Consider the following 18,271-nt stretch of genomic DNA (forward strand, 5'->3'; position numbering starts at 1 on the left):
TTGTTGAATCAGGAGTCAGCACTAGGCCTATGCTGAACGAATGATAATTACAGCAATCATGATGAGGAGGGAATGCAGATAGGGAGGTTACTGCACTTTGAACAACGGTCAGCTTTTTTTTTTTTTTCACCGGTCGATTACTTCATGAATATAATATAGTTTCAGTAAAGACTGAACAAAGTGAATTTTCCATAATGTTTTCATTCATTTTATCATCTGACCAAGACGAAAGCATTTTCGTAAGTGTTTTTCCCTTCGACTGGTGTATGATGAATACTTTTGATGGAGAACGAGAGATTTTTGAGAATACGTTTTACATCTTTGATCAATGTTTAATGAATAGGCCTATCTTTGATGGAAGGGAGATTCCATTCGACTTCCTTTCTTTCTCTTATCGGATTCCAGTGAATACCAATGACGGAGAGGGAGAAGGCTTCAATGACACTTGCATTTTTCCCCTTTACTCAGTACCTGAAGAATATATTTGATTTGGAAGTATTTTATTCACATCGCATCAGCGCAGTCGACGATTTCCTTTTTTAATGACATTGGAATTCGTTGTTACTAAACCCATAAAAGAACATCATATCTGCATATTCTGCAACACGCTCTTGGCGGAAAAGCAAGGCAGTTTAGACTAGACCAGAGTGATCACCTCCATCCCGTCCCCATAGCCGTTTGTACTCCGACATCCTATGCGCACCATCTTACACGGGCATTAATGATAACTGTTATTTTAAAATTTCACCTGACCGACAAACGAATCCTTAAAATGCATATGTTTATAGAACATTCTCTGCTTAAAATGATATATATGTGTGTATATATATATATATATATATATATATATATATATATATATATATATTATGTATATATATATCAATTCTAGCAAACAGATGTCCTTTAATATCTAAATTAACTTTACCTCCCAAATGATATATTTTCATATATGTACCGAAGGGGAATTTTTTTTAAGTTGATAATAATTTCGTCCCCCCATGGGATCGAACCACCGTCCAAGTGGACGGGGACGAAATCAGGACAGTCAGTGACGCTATCCAATTGGCCAACACAGACGCTATAAGTTCATATCGATTCTGACCTTACAAATCACCCTCGATCTCGGTGCTTTCGTAATTAGAATCGATATGGAACCCCGTCTACCATGTTAGCCAATTCGAGTGTTTGACAGCACGTAGCCTTTTTGTTATGAATAATTATCACATCGAACCGTGATCCATTTATATATCAATTCAAGCTACAAACTGTCCTTTAATATCTAAATTCACTTTACCTCCCCAAATGATATATTTTCATTATATGTACCGAAGGGGAATTTTTTTTTAGTTGATGATAATTTCGTCCCCCCATGGGATCGAACCACCGTCCAGTGGACGGGGACGAAATCAGGACAGTCAGTGACGCTATCCAATCGGCCAACAGGAGAACGCTATAAGTTCATATCGATTCTGACCTTACAAAATCACCCCTCGATCTCGGTGCTTTCGTAATTAGAATCGATATGGAACCCCGTCTACCATGTTAGCCAAAATTCGAGCGTTTGACAGCACGCAGCCTTTTGTTATGAATAATTATCACATCGAACCGTGATCCATTTATATATCAATTCAAGCTAACAAATTGTCCTTTAATATCTAAATTCACTTTACCTCCCAAATGATATATTTTCATATATGTACCGAAGGGGAATTTTTTTTTTTAGTTGATAATAATTACGTCCTCCCATGGGATCGAACCACTGTCCAAGTGGACGGGGACGAAATCAGGACAGTCAGTGACGCTATCCAATCGGCCAACAGAGACGCTATAAGTTCATATCGATTCTGACCTTACAAATTCCCCTTCGGTACATATATGAAAATATATCATTTGGGAGGTAAAGTGAATTTAGATATTAAAGGACATTTGTAGCTTGAATTGATATATAAATGGATCACGGTTCGATGTGATAATTATTCATAACAAAAAGGCTACGTGCTGTCAAACGCTCGAATTGGCTAACATGGTAGACGGGGTTCCATATCGATTCTAATTACGAAAGCACCGAGATCGAGGGTGATTTGTAAGGTCAGAATCGATATGAACTTATAGTGTCTGTGTTGGCCGATTGGATAGCGTCACTGACTGTCCTGATTTCGTCCCCGTCCACTTGGATGGTGGTTCGACCCCATGGAGGGACGAAATTATTATCAACTATAAAAAAAAAATTCCCCTTCGGTACATATTTGAAAATATATCATTTGGGAGGTAAAGTGAATTTAGATATTAAAGGACATTTGTAGCTTGAATTGATATATAAATGGATCACGGTTCGATGTGATAATTATTCATAAAAAAAGGCTACATGCTGTCAAACGCTCGAATTGGCTAACATGGTAGACGGGGTTCCTTATCGATTCTAATTACGAAAGCACCGAGATCGAGGGTGATTTGTAAGGTCAGAATCGATGTGAACTTATAGCGTCTCTGTTGGCCGATTGGATAGCGTCACTGACTGTCCTGATTTCGTCCCCGTCCACTGGACCGGTGGTTCGACCCCATGGGGGGACGAAATTATTATCAACTAAAAAAAAAATTCCCCTTCGGTACATATATGAAAATATATCATTTGGGAGGTAAAGTGAATTTAGATATTAAAGGACATTTGTAGCTTGAATTGATATATAAAATGGATCAACGGTTCGATGTGATAATTATTCATAACAAAAAAGGCTACATGCTGTTCAAACGCTCGAATTGGCTAACATGGTAGACGGGGTTCCTTCCAATATCGATTTCTAATTACGAAAGCACCGAGATCGAGGGTGATTTGTAAGGTCAGAATCGATATGAACTTATAGCGTCTCTGTTGGCCGATTGGATAGACTCACTGACTGTCCTGATTTCGTCCCCGTCCACTTGGACGGTGGTTCGATCCCATGGGGGGACGAAATTATTGTCAACTAAAAAAAAATTCCCCTTCGGTACATATATGAAAATATATCATTTGGGAGGTTAAAGTGAATTTATATGATTAAAGGACATTTTCTGTAGCTTGAATTGATATTATAAATGGATCACGGTTCGCTTTGTGATAATTATTCATTCCTATATAATTAAGATATATATAAATATTATATATATAGAATATAATATTAAATAATTTTAAAATCTATATTAAATATATTATATGTATATTATATATATATTATATATATATCTATATATATTTTAATATATATATATATAATATATATATATAAAATATATTATTAATTATATCAGATTATATATATATCTATATAGATATATATATTATATATATATATCTATTATATAATATATTTATTATTATATATAATATAATATACTATCGGGTTTTTGGAAATTAAGCTCCCCGCCCTCTACAGCATAAACACTAAAATTGATATGTACAAAAAACAAAAAGTAATTCCAGAAAACAGGTATTTATTGATATTCAAGTTTTCTCTCTGAGTATTTAAATATTGTGTGGTGCCTCCATCTGACCTGCTACCTACAACCTGCATTCTTGAGGGGTATGATTTCAGCAAAATCGCAAAAAAGTTGAGACTCAAAACTCCATTTCCCTGGAGCACTTCGGTCACCTCTCTTCGCCAGGGTTGCCGAGGTTTGGTATACAATCATCGTTTTCACTGTGTAGCCGCTTCAACACGATTCTTTAAATACTAACCAACATGTTTTCCCACACACATTAAAGGTACGGGGAGTTTACCATTGCAAGCAGCTTCTTGTTGTCTGAGAGCCTTGAATCATGGTGGCCTTATCATGCAAAAATGGTGACTTCAATAGATAACACATTTTCAGTATATTTTGTGAAAGAGAGGAAATACTCCACCGTTTTTCTTTGATTGATCCACATTTAACCGTTTGGTCTGTGAAACAGCAAAAAAATTCCCAAACATTCAGGAAAAATTTCACAACTTAGTGATAGCGCATTTTATTATCGCTGATATCATCCAAAAAAAAACTTTGCCAGCCAAATGAATGTCATTTTTATGATTTGGCTTCCCTGGTCTGTGTAAAATGAAAGGAATCATATGAAACAGTGACCATGGAGAAAGTTAGCTTCATCCCAACAATCTTCAAGAAATTGACCACAAAACCGTGCATGGAGTCTTGTTCTGTTCTGGTTCTGGAGGTGATGTTGGGCCTTGCTGATAACATGAAATGGCTTGATACCAAGATATTTTTCAACTCACAATATACAGCAACTATAAACTTCTCTTCTTGCCCTTTTTGTTTCTAGCAAGCACCAATTTTATGTAAAGGACCGTTTCTTGGTTCTACCAACTTGCCTCAGCTAATGATGTCCTTTTTGACTCCTGATAAAGGACTTCAGGCATTCCAAAGATTCACACTCTTTTTTGGGGCGATGACAGTCATAATGGATTTTTAGTTCCAGTTTTAATTTGTAACAAAGGATTCATCTCTTTTTAATGTATTTAGCTATCCCAAGAACGTGAAATGAAGGATGAAGCCCGCAATCCCTGGCCTCTCTAAAGCTTATAGCCTATATTCGGTCAATCCATCTCATTTCCCTCCGACGATAAATTATCCATGGTTGCATTCTAACTCCGTCAACTTAATTTGAAAAACAATACAAGAAATGGTAAAATGAAAAACAAATAGCTTAACAAAGAACTTTAAGATAATGTACTTGGAGATAGGCGCTATACGCAGAAAAACAATAATAACTTTTCCATTTGTTCTGTGGAGGGATTTGATTCTACATCAGAAAATGAATATTTTATTTTCATATATGTTTAACCGAGGGGGAATTTATTTGTTAAGCCCGATAAGAAAGAATTGGTAGGATTCGACAGGGCGCGAACCATCTACCTCTCCAATTCCAGGACTGGCCAGTTGAATACTAGGGGTGGTCTGGGGCTTCTTCCTTGGCCAGTGCCTGGAATTGAGAGGTCTAATGGTTTTCGCGCCGTTCGGAATCACCAATTGCTATTTGTCGCTTAATAAAAATTCCCCCTCGGTTAAAACATAATATGAAAATATTATTAATTCCGGGAGGTAGAGCGAAGATTAGATTTATTAAAAGGGACCATTTGTAGTTCGGATATATGTTATAAATGAATCACGGTAATCGTGATTGACCTTTATATATATATATATATATATATATAATTATATATATATTTATCTATATATATATATTATATAAAATAATATAAATATTATATTGAATATGCCTTTCCATTATAAGTGGACACTGTGTGGTATGGTGTAAACAACAATGAGTTCAAACCACGCCAAAGATGCTTAAAAGTTGGCGTGGCTTTGGCGCAGTTCAAAAGTAATGCCACACATTTCTATACTCCGTTTTCTTGATTAGTAGCCCTTCTGGTCTAAGGAGCCAGAATAAACCAATCAGCTTCCTTTGCATAAAAACGGATGGCCGTGTGAATGGGGCATTTCGTAAACAGGCTGCACCAGCGGTCAAATCAAACAAGATTTCATTTGCGGGTCCATACAAGGACAGATTGGGTTGAGACGAGTGCCCACACGTGCCCCTCCATCGCCGTCGGCCGCCACACAAAGACGTGTTTCGCCATGAGCGTCAATACAGCCTAACCCTGCCGTTTCCGTTTGGTGGCACTAACAATAGTTAACCGTAATAACTTACAAGGGGCGGAAAGCCCCACATTTATAGCGAAGAACAATACCACTTGGTGTTAAACGTTCCCCGTCGATTATTATTCTTGCATAGTTCTAACATCGCATCGCATGTAGACTTATCTCTCTTTCCATTGTTTTTCCTTCATAATCCCGAAACCCACGAATGACTGGAAAGCTTCTTGGGGGTCTGGGGTACTATGCGTTACTTGTGGGGTTTCCTATGGAGTTCTATGAGGTCCTGACGGTGCCCTGTGAGGTCTTCTGAAGTGTTTGATGCAGGTTACCTTTTTAGGTCTTGTGAAGGGTCATTTGGTGACAAACAAACGTTCGTGCTAAATCAATTTTAGAGCGACATAAAAAAAAAAAAAATCAAAAAAACCCAGTGATATGGAGTGAAATAAAACTGGAAAACGAAAGAAAGTTCGTATGGGCGGTGCTGACGAGGGAAATGGTTGAAACGAACGTAACTGGATAAAAACAGTTATGGCTAAAGCAATCGGCAGCAAAGTGGTGAACTATGAGCAAGTATATCAAGTTATTATACTGTATATAATATATAGTTATAAATAAAAATAAAATTAAAGGAGAAATACAGTGATATTACATGTGCAGTGATATCGAAGGTAAGTAAGACAAAAATGAGTCAGTGAGAGAGTAAGAGGATCAAGAGGGAGTAAGCTCTAGGATTAAATATATATTAGCGAAGCCTAGGGGGCGAAAGAATAGCACAAAATACCTTTATATCTAAATCGCTTTCTACCTCGGCAATTAAATATATTTTCATATATGCTTAACCCGGGGAGGTTGGAATTTATTAAGCGATAAGGAAAAGAATTGGTGATCGACAGGCGCTAACCCTATCGACCTCTCAAATTCCAGGACTGGCTTTCCACTGCTAGTCCTGGAACTTGTGAAGTCGCTGGTTCGCGCCTGATCCGATCGCCAATTCTATATCACTTAAAAAATTAAATTCCCCACCCCTCGGTTAAGCCATATATGAAAATAATATTAAGTTCCGATGGTAGAGGCGAATTAGAATTGAAGGATATTTGTATTTTTATAGGGTCGATATATGTCTATGAAATAACGGTAATGTGATAGACTTATATATAATATCATATATATAATATATATGTTCTATAGATATAATATATTATTATAATATTATATATATATATATATAATATACCATAGCTATAGATATATATATATTAATATCTATAGTATATATTCTATCTATTAATATATATATATATATTATATTATATATATATAATATAATGAATACATAATATATAGTATATATATATATATATAAGTATATATACATATACTATATTAGTTATCTATATATATATGGTAATAGGTATTATCTTATATATTGATATATATATATATAATATAATTATATAATAGTATATATATGTATTCTATATAATATATATAGACTGTATCTATAGATATATTATATATATATAGATATATACTATATAGTATATATATATATTTATTATATCTATCTACTATATAATATATATATATATAATTAATATCATATATATATTATATGTAGTATAATATATATATATAATTCTATATTATAATAACTTAATATCTCTAATATTATATATATATATTATCTTATATATATATTATATACCATATATATAATTATATATATCTATATATATATATATACTATAATATAATTATATATATATTATATAATATCTATATTATAAATAATATACATATCTATACTATATATATATATTATTATATATCATTATATAATATTATAATATATATATTATATATATATACACCATATGGTTATTCTATATATCTACTTGTGTTACTAATTATATATATATATATAATATCTCTATATATATTATATATATATATATATATATAGATAATGGGATTGTTTTATATTTATCCTATATATATCATATATCTTATAATAATTATCTTTAATCTAATATATATAATATCTATATATATATAAATATACTCTATATTATTATATAATTTTTAATTATACTATCATATTATATATATATAATAATATATTATATATATATCTACATATATATATTATCTATTATATATTTATATATATATATATATATATATATATATATATATAGATATATATGTATTATATATATATACTCTATATATATCTATATGTAAATATACTATATATATCAAAATATACAATATGTATTATATATGTTATATATATATAATTATTATAATATAAATATCGTATATATCTAATATACATATATAGATATTATTATATCTGATATATTATATATATATATATAATATATATCTATATATACATATATATATATATAATATATATAGTATATCTCTATAATAATCTATATATTTATATATATATATTATATGATATTATCTAATAATATATATAATAATATATAATATCTAATATATATATATATAATATAATTATTATATTATCTAGTATATGTATTATATATATATTAGATATATATATAATATAATTATAATATATATATATATAATTATAGTCATAATAATATCTATAATATATATTATATTATTTATTATATCTATATATGCTATAATATATATTATATAGTATATAGTATTATATAATTATATAGTATATATATATTATATATACTATATATATATATTATATATTCTATATAATATATAATAGAATGTACATATAATAATATACTATATATAGAATATATTTATATATATCTAATATATAATATATATTAATATATATTATATATATATGTATATATATATATATAATTATATATATACATATATATATTATATATAATATATCTTATATATAGATATATTAATATATTATATATTATATTATATAGTAATTATAATATAATATAATATCTTATATATATCTATATATATAATATATATATATATATCTATCTATCTAATATATATTATATATATATCATTATATCTATATATATATAATATATAATTAATATAATTATCAATATCTATATATATTTTATTATACTCTCTCTAATATCATTATCATATATATCTCTATGACTCAATTATATTACTATCTATTATATTTAATCATCTATATAATATATAATAGATCTATATATTTATTAAAATATCTCTTACTATATAATGTATATATAATATGTTCTTATTATCTTGCTACTATAGATATATGTATATATATATATATAATTATATCTATATATATATCTATATATAATCATATATATATTATCTAATATCTAACTGATACTATATATTATAGATATATTTATAATATATATATATATATATCTAATATAGGAGGCCAGAAATACGCCCAAAATATAGAGAGAAAATACTATGTTTCAGAGACTGCTATCTCTGTTTCTCAGGTATACTAAATGAAAAAGAAAAGTTAAAGAAAAGGTTGGTTTATTTTATTACCAAGAGATCCATCCACATTTGAAGGCCAATTTTCAGGGTACCTCCCACTGATTAATCCTTCTTTAATTCCTACTGGCGTTTGGACGTTTTACCCAGGGATTTGGCTAATGTCCTTTGAGTAACGTAAATTGCAAACAAAGGGTTAGAATTTTCCGAAGAGATTGGTCACCGTCTTAAATCCTGTCCAGGTGTGGAATTTTTATTTTATTTTGATTGGGTTTGGGTTGTCTCGCTTGGTCTTGTCTTGAGGGTATCGGTAAAAAGAAAATTATGTTTGCTTTTGCGAATTGGCTTTCTCAATTAATAGTTTAAGATGACCTTAAAAACGAAAGCTGCTTACGAATTAGTTCCAAATTCTTTTTGTTCCAGGAAATTCTGGCGAACCAGATTCGTAAGGTTCTTAAGAAAATAGGGTTTTGCTGGCTATGCCTATCTTGATAGGAATGTCATGATAACTAAAGTAGGGAATGTATAGAAACAGGTTGAGAAACGTTGGCTTTCCTGTGTATTGGTGAAATTTTGTAATTCTGTCTGTGTTTTAATTATTAAAACAGCAATAAAATGGAACTTTTGTTGTCTGGTTTCCCATTCAACTTTAAAATTTGATGTCGGGCACTAATGATGTTTAACTTTTGAATTTTGAAAGGAATTTCATTAAAACATTGCATCATATAGTTATCCCAAAAATGTTGAGAATATCATCTACCATAATCTCATCCACAGCGTTGTTTTTTTTAGGTTTTATTGCATTTGTATTACCCATATTTTCAAAGTTATTCCCTGGTATAGATTTGGCTAAAAACAGGACTTAAAGGACTAGTCCATAGTACACCCGAATTTTTGTTTGCTTTATTAGAATGATTCCCCAGAATGAAAATTACAGTATTAGATATACATAATTCCAACTAACTTTATTATTTTGTTCAAGAGTCCAGTGGATTGTTAAAGAAGAATTATCAGTTGGGAGTGACCTAAATTGGGCGTGAAAGGGGGGTGCTTATAAATACCAACCTTTTCTGTGATTTTTTCTTTTTCTCATTCATCTTCCTGTGAAGAGAGAACAGCAGTTGTATGAATATAATTTTATTTTTCTCTCTATATTTTGGCGTTTTTTTATGGGCTCCCTTTTGTTCGACGAAAAATTCTGATGTAACAGAAACAGTTTTTACCAGGGCGCAACACTGCCACACACACACACACACAACACACACACAACAAACATATATAATATATTATATATATATATATATATATATATATCTATCTATATATATTATATATTATATATTATATAATATATATATCCATATAATTATATATATATATATTATTATATATATATATTATATTATTATATATTATATTTATAGATATATATATATATATATATATAATTATACATATAGTATAATATATTTATATTTATATATATATATATGTATATTATATATATATATCTATATATGCGAATACCCACAGGACAATGGATTATGGCAGAAATCCAACCGCTTTCGGCTTCATTCAGGACATCATCAAGGAACGATGGTCCTTAGTCAATAAGAAGTAAAAACACTTGGATTTTCGCCTATCAATGATCCATGGGATATTTGCTTATTTGTAATGGTGGACCATGCATTCTACTGTGTTTTTTTTAAATATATATATATATATATATATATATATATATATATATATATATATATATAATATATATATATATAATTATATATATGTCTATTATATATATAATCTATATATTATATTATATATATTCTTAATAATATATTATATTTGTGTATATATATAATAATAATATATATACTATATATATCTATATATATATATATATATATAGTGTGTGGTTGTGCTGTTGTGAATTGTTGGTGTGGGTGTGTGGGTGTTGGGTGTTGTGTGTATGTGTGTGTGTGGGTGTGTGTGTGTTGAGCGTGTACTCGTACAGAAGCAGATAGAGCAAATGGGTGGCCAAAAAAAATCAACAGTAGCATTTGTTTAAAAAATAAATTGTGATCTATGCAAGAACACATTTTTTCATATTTTCAGTGTCCTTTTCCTCTTTCAGCTTTTCCCAGATCAGAAAAGAAATGATAAATTGAAATATGAAAGTTGTTGCGAAGGGGACACGACAAAGGGCCTGTGACAGCGTTTGTTAACCATTTTGTGAATTCTGGAGCTTTATTAGTTCATAGTTTATTACTGGGAGAGAGCGAAGAAATGTTCACGTGTTTAATGTGGCGAATGTCGTTGTTAGTTCTATATAGTGAGGAAAAATCGTCCGTTTCTTATCCCCGCCAATTTTGTCATTCCTTTACTATATCAGTGGTAATTGGTCGAATTTCCAACACCACGCACACCACCCACACTGTGTATATTGTGTATGTGTGTTGTGCGTGTGTAATTTATATTTATATATATATATAATTATATATTATATATATTTGTATATAAAATATTAATAAAATATTAATAATATAAATTAATAATATAATAATATAATAAAAAATTATTAAAAAAAATAATGATATTATATCTTATATAAATATTATATTATATATCTATATATATATTATAATATATATATATATATATAATTATAAAGTTATAATAATAAAATAATCTAAATATAATAATAATATAATATATTAAATATTATTATATTATATATTATATCTATATATATATATATATATATATATATATATATAATTATATATATAAATATTATATATATATTATATGATATAATTATTATATTAATTAATAATAGAGTTATAATATATATTATTAATATATTATATAATATTATATATTAATGATAGTATATATAATAATAAATATAATATTATAATATATTATATCTATATATATATAATATATCTATATATATTATATATATATAAATATGATATCTATATTGATAAATTATTATATATATTATATTATATAAGTCATTATCACATTAAACGTGACCCCCCCCTTGATTCATATACATAAATACGAGCCTACAATGTACCCTTTAATAATCTAATTCGCTCTACCTCGGAATTGAAATTATTTTCATATTTGGCCTCAAAACCGAAAGGGGAATTTTTTCTCGATAAATAGATTTACCTTAACTTGGGCGCGAACGCCAGGTACATTAAAACAATCCAGGCACGTGCCTGGATTTTAATGTTACCTGCGTTTTGCGGCCCGCCCAAGTACAGGTAAATCTAATTATCGAGAAAAAATTCCCCTTCGGTTTGAGCATAGTATGAAAATATATAATTCCGAGGTAGAGCGAATTAGATATTAAAGGGAACATTGTAGCTCGTAAATATAATATATATCTATATATATATATATAATAAATATATATATTATATACATCTAATAATCTATATATATATATGATATTAATATATGGGCAATCTAATGGCATATATAATATGACGTTTTGTATATGGTTGCTTCTTCTTTTAGCCATAATAGTCCAGTAACTTCTCGACTTAAATTATCTTTAATAAGTTTGGCCAACCGAAGGCCATAAACACTAACGAAAATGGTGACCAAAGGTAATTTCACCCTCAAAGGCCTCATCCAGACCCAACGCCACGAGATCCAACTAGTAAATAATGACCATGGTTACAAAGACTGAAAAGCTATTGTTTCTAAACCATATAATCTGCCAAAACCGTCCAGTGACATACAGAACAGTATAGCTCGTCCAATCTCTGTTTGAATTTAGATCTTTTTGTTTTTGCACCTACCCTTTTTTTTTTGCCCCCCCCCGTTTCCCCCCCCCCCATCCCCCCCCCCCCCCCCCCCCCTCGGCGACTCATACCTTTTCTGCAATTCCCAACGCATATTTCAACTGCTATTTTTTGCATTTTATCCGCCTTTGTTCTCGTGCTTCTCACGAAACAGGACTGCGATTAAATTGCCCTTGGCCCATTTTCCACAGTATAAAAAAAAAGAAATAAATTTAATTTTATTTTTAGAATCTAAAGTTCCAGCTTGTTTTGCACCAACCCCGTTAAAAATATAAAAGTTTATTTGTGTCCGTTTCTATTTTCGGGGCTCATTTTTAAATTATTTACTTCCAAAAGATTTTTATTTAAAGATCCGAAACTGATATAATGGTAAAACAAATCCTGTGAAAAATTGATTGGCTTCGATTTTATTTTAAACAACTGCAAATTATTTTTCTATAACTTTAACAAAAAAAAATAACCCTTGGTTGTTACTGCTTAGATATTAATGGATAGATCTTATCTCCAGAGTTTTCTTTGATAAGATAAGAATTTTTTGTATGGTTATTAGGCTTAAATATCCGATGATAATCCATCGTAAAATTTTTAATTTTTACCGGACAGGTCCTTTAAGATTTTTTTAAAAGCCTCTACTCATTCCTTTAAGTCCCCGTTCACCACGGTCGAGGCTTTGGGTCGGACGAACTTTGTCCGATGTGAACGTCAGAAGTCGGTAGAAACCTAACATTACGAGTAAAAAGAAATAGTTATAACTGGAATGGTTCGGAAATATGTTTTATCTATGGCACATCCTTTATAGCAAAACGTCCCGCCTTACATGGAGGGTTCTAAGTAACGGTGGCTATTCCGAATCACGAAACAAGATATTACGACCTTTAATGAAGAGAAAATATAACTTGGATACCATTGCGATATTAAACGGGTGATGAAAGCTGCTAACCTAATAACAAAATAAATAACTAAATTTGATATGGCACCCGGAATATTGTTTGACTAAAGTAAAAAATGAGTAAGCTGTGATATAATATTCTATTGAAACTCGTTGAAGTTTAAAATGGCTTCAAGATTACTGGTCATAACTGAAACAAGAATTCTAAACAAAAAAAAAAAATAAGTTTTGTCCATGCTTACCAGTTTATAAGTTAAACAAGTCCAAACCTGCCTTTGACTGGGTGCCCAGCTCAAAACCTTTTCACTCAATAAAACAAATTAAAAATATGGTTATTAAAAATTGGAGGAAAACTCCAAAGATTAAGCCGTTTTTTAGGGGCCTACATGGATATAATTCAGGGACTATAAGCCATTATATAGTTTTAACGGATTATCACTCTGAACTTTTAGAGTGAATCTCTTACGTTGCAAAGCCCCCGAAAAAACTATGAATACAATCATAATTTTTAAATGGTTTTTTTATATAGGGGAGGAAAAAAATTACAGTCCCACAGTAATAAAACCAGAATTAATATTTTCTCATCTAAAATGAATTTGTTTTGAATGGCCATATGAGAAAACCAATGGCAAACTGCAACTGCAGAAATCAAATTCACAGGGGAGGGAGGAAGAACTAAAAATAGGAAACTACAAAGTAATAAAATGTAGATAGTGGAATAAAAAAAAAAAAGAAGAGAGAGATAAAAGTTGAATATCTGGGGAAAAAACATTCGTTATGTTCGCTTACAAAGCCTAGTACTCAGGGCGTAGGTACTTTTGTGTGCGTGTAGCCCACACAGGAAATGGTCCTGTGGTGAAACATGGAAATGTGGATAATAACCTGTTCGAATGGAGGGAAGCCTCAATATAACAACAGACAGAAACAAGGCAGGCTCTGGCTTATAAATTTTTGTTGACCGTCACTACTTAAAAGGAATTTATGATGGAAGATAAATTTAACTGATATACCAAAAGCTTAAATAACACCTGAACGAAAAAGGAAATTGAAACTTATGATTTGAATTTTACATTTTATTGAAAGCTTCATTAACTAATCACGGCAGAGATTCATTTTTAGCCGAACGAAATAAAATGGACTCTCGTATATCTAAACTACGCTGAGAACTGGAAATAACAAACCAACATCCCTCAAAGGACGAATTTATGGAACTAAATGTGGTAAACTTCTACAGGACCAATATTAATGAAAAGGTTTTTACGTTGGCTATGGTATGAACCGGTAACTATTGTTAAATTAACTGGAAGAATCCATGAACGAAGAGGGACCAATATTGTTAACATCAATGAGTCTTGGTCAATTTAGTTTTCAATGAAGTTGGGGAGGTTGGTAACATTTGTTTGTTTTGCCCTTCATGGATTTTATGACTGAAAACGTAGTTGCAAATGAAAAGAATTAATGTTGCTGCAAAAGGAAATTAGTGTTTAGACTTTTATAAGAGAGACTTGTTAGTTACAGTACTTAAAAGTTGCCGCATTGATTAACAAAGCACCGCGAGACTAATAAAGCTTGCAAATGGGAATGCGGCAGATATTGAGAAAGAAGAGACTCAAAACATATCTTAAGAAAGACAAATACTATAAGGACAGATTATGCATATATTCGTAAAGGTATGAAATAACAATACATGAAAAGGGATTGAATCTTTCAAATATTAAGGAGCAATGATTATCCAATACAGATTCTTTATAGTATGAACGTAGTGAAGACTGAAAAGTGTAATTAGCAAATGATTAGGCTGAACAAGATTTGGAAAACAGATAGACTGAGATTGCAGATGAAGGAAAGATTATACATTAGTCAGATGTGAACTTTACACGATTCATGTCGTTTGAAGAACAAAGTTTTAAGATGAATATAAGTATTCATGGCAGAATACAATAGGAAATGACAGCATATGATGTTTGATTGATTGTTTATGAAATCTAGTTCTTAAGAACCCAGCAGCATATGATGATGAAGGGAGATGGAGATTTTAGTGTCAGCTGGGCGACTCTGAGCACCAAAACAGTTGAACTACCCAAACATTATTGGATGAGAACTGAGACAGGAGGAAGGAGATGAGCGGATATTTGTGTTAGTAAGAGCAAAGAAGATTCATACGTGGTGGATTTTCATAGAACCATTCGGGTCAGACAGCGTTAGAGACTTGAGGATGATGATGATGATGAAAGACAGACACGTAATGCATTAATTTATATCTAATAAGATTCGAACTTAATAAAATACGGTGCTTAATACTTTGTTGTCATAACCTCTGTCAATATTCGATTTGGTGTAGTTTCCTGAGCTTTTCCCACTTTCAGTAAAACTAAATACTACATAATACAATGAGGTACAGTATTAAGAAAATACGATTTCTGCTCCCAAAAAAGCAGACACATAAATGCATAAAGAATAATGCTCTCTCTAAAAGAATAATAATGAAACTTATAACAACGCAGCTATCTTCACGGAATGTTCATCATATCTATCCACATGAATATATACGGAAATCAACCGGAGGGTTTATAGTAACGTACGCAAAACCCGTATGGTTAACAATAACTATAAGGTCGTCTGAAATATATAATTATGAACGATCCCAGTAAAGGACCAAACCATCTCAATCTTGATCCTTCAGCTTTCTTTGGCCCTTAAATGGTTTGCTCGCTTGTTTGTTTGTTTGTATTGTGTTTGTACGTTGCATAGAACCAGTGGTTATTCAGCAACGGGACCAACGTCGGAAGTGAACTTCTATCACCAAAAATACACATCTCTAACCCCTCAGTGGCTCAGTGGAATACCCGAGAATCAAACTCGCGGCCACCGAGGTGGCAGGCCAAGACCTCACCGATCACATCACTGAGGCGCTTATATGACTCTTGCTGATATCTGATGTATTCCTTTTTTTATCCTACCTCTTCTCGCTACTCCACTCATCCATCTGAGCATCTTATTTCGGTCACGCTCAACTAATTTTGTTATATTTTCTTCAGTTGTGCGATTCTAACCCATACAACATAGCAGATACCTTACTCCTCAGCCTAACAGGTACTCTTGTAGCAGGACGCATGATACCTACTCCAATTATTCCATCCAGCCAGAATTCGATGGTTCCCTCTATCCATTTATCCATATACAGGACTGTATCAAGGGGGGTTCGGGGGGTAAAACGACACCGCCCCCACCCAAAGAAAAAATCTGGAAGTCATGTTTTCTGTGACTATTACCACGATCGGATCTTGATGGGTAGGATAGATCAGGAAATTCGTAAGAGATGCTAGCTGCATCCTCCAATTCCCAAAATATAAGAAAATTTGTCAAAACGGTAAAACAGGATGAAGGTATTCTATATTGATGGCCTCTGCTAGGCTGCCGACGGTGGTGACATTTCAGACCTGGGTCGGTATCAGTGCTTCCACTTCTGGGGTTCAATCAGAAGTCAAAGAGTAGTTTCTATGGGAGTAAAACTGTTAAATTTCTTAGGATTTACTTTCAAAGTGATTATTGTCTTTTTTTAAGTCATAGTATATAATATAACAACAAATAAAGTAATTTTCATGTTATTGTTAACATATTAAATAAATCAATCAATAAAACTGAAGAAATATTTTTTTTTTTCTGTGCAAACTTTCAACATTATAAGAAAAATTCTGTTAAACAAAATCAGTAATTTATATAACATCTAATTGGGTAGAAGGGCAAAGACAGCATACCCAATTTTCTTCTGAATATAACTAAAATAAAATTTTCAAGTATTTCATCTTGTATATACCTATATATGCAATGACATTTATAGCAGAAAATTAAAATTTGGGAAAAAAGACCCCCATAAAAAAAACACTGGGAACGGGCCTGATATAACCATTGAGCCCAGACACTTAAAACAATTTTAGTTGTGAAAAACTCTATCGCGAGAGTATATATTGTTCTAAGGGGTCCACAATAATAAAAAAATGTTGCGAGTTCGTGTATAATTTTATAATTTCATCTTCAGTCCAAATGAACAATTAGGCACACCATGTACTGAGGTGAATTTAAAAATAAACGAACAAGAATCTCTGAAGATTGTTGGCACCGGTCGTTAGCTCGTTTAAGGACCAGGTGATGAAGAAAGAGGGCAGTTTACTCCAACTATACTCTGTTTTTTTTTCATCTGTCCATCCGACTGTGGTGTGTTTGTATGGTAACACTGCGTCCCGGGCTTGAAATAGTTACGCTGTGTAAGTTTTAGGTAAATAAAGGATATCTGGTTGTACATTTACAACTGAAAAGTGTTTTAATAATTTACTGTACGCAAATTACACCGTTAATATTCGAAATAGGATATTGTTATTATTGTTGAATGTAAGCTGCCTTTTCGGGGTGGCGAATGGAACAGCCAGACGCAAATTCCATCAAACAGATGCTA

The sequence above is a fragment of the Macrobrachium nipponense genome, chromosome 13 (assembly GCF_015104395.2).
Source record: "Macrobrachium nipponense isolate FS-2020 chromosome 13, ASM1510439v2, whole genome shotgun sequence".
Classification (NCBI taxonomy): domain Eukaryota; kingdom Metazoa; phylum Arthropoda; class Malacostraca; order Decapoda; family Palaemonidae; genus Macrobrachium; species Macrobrachium nipponense.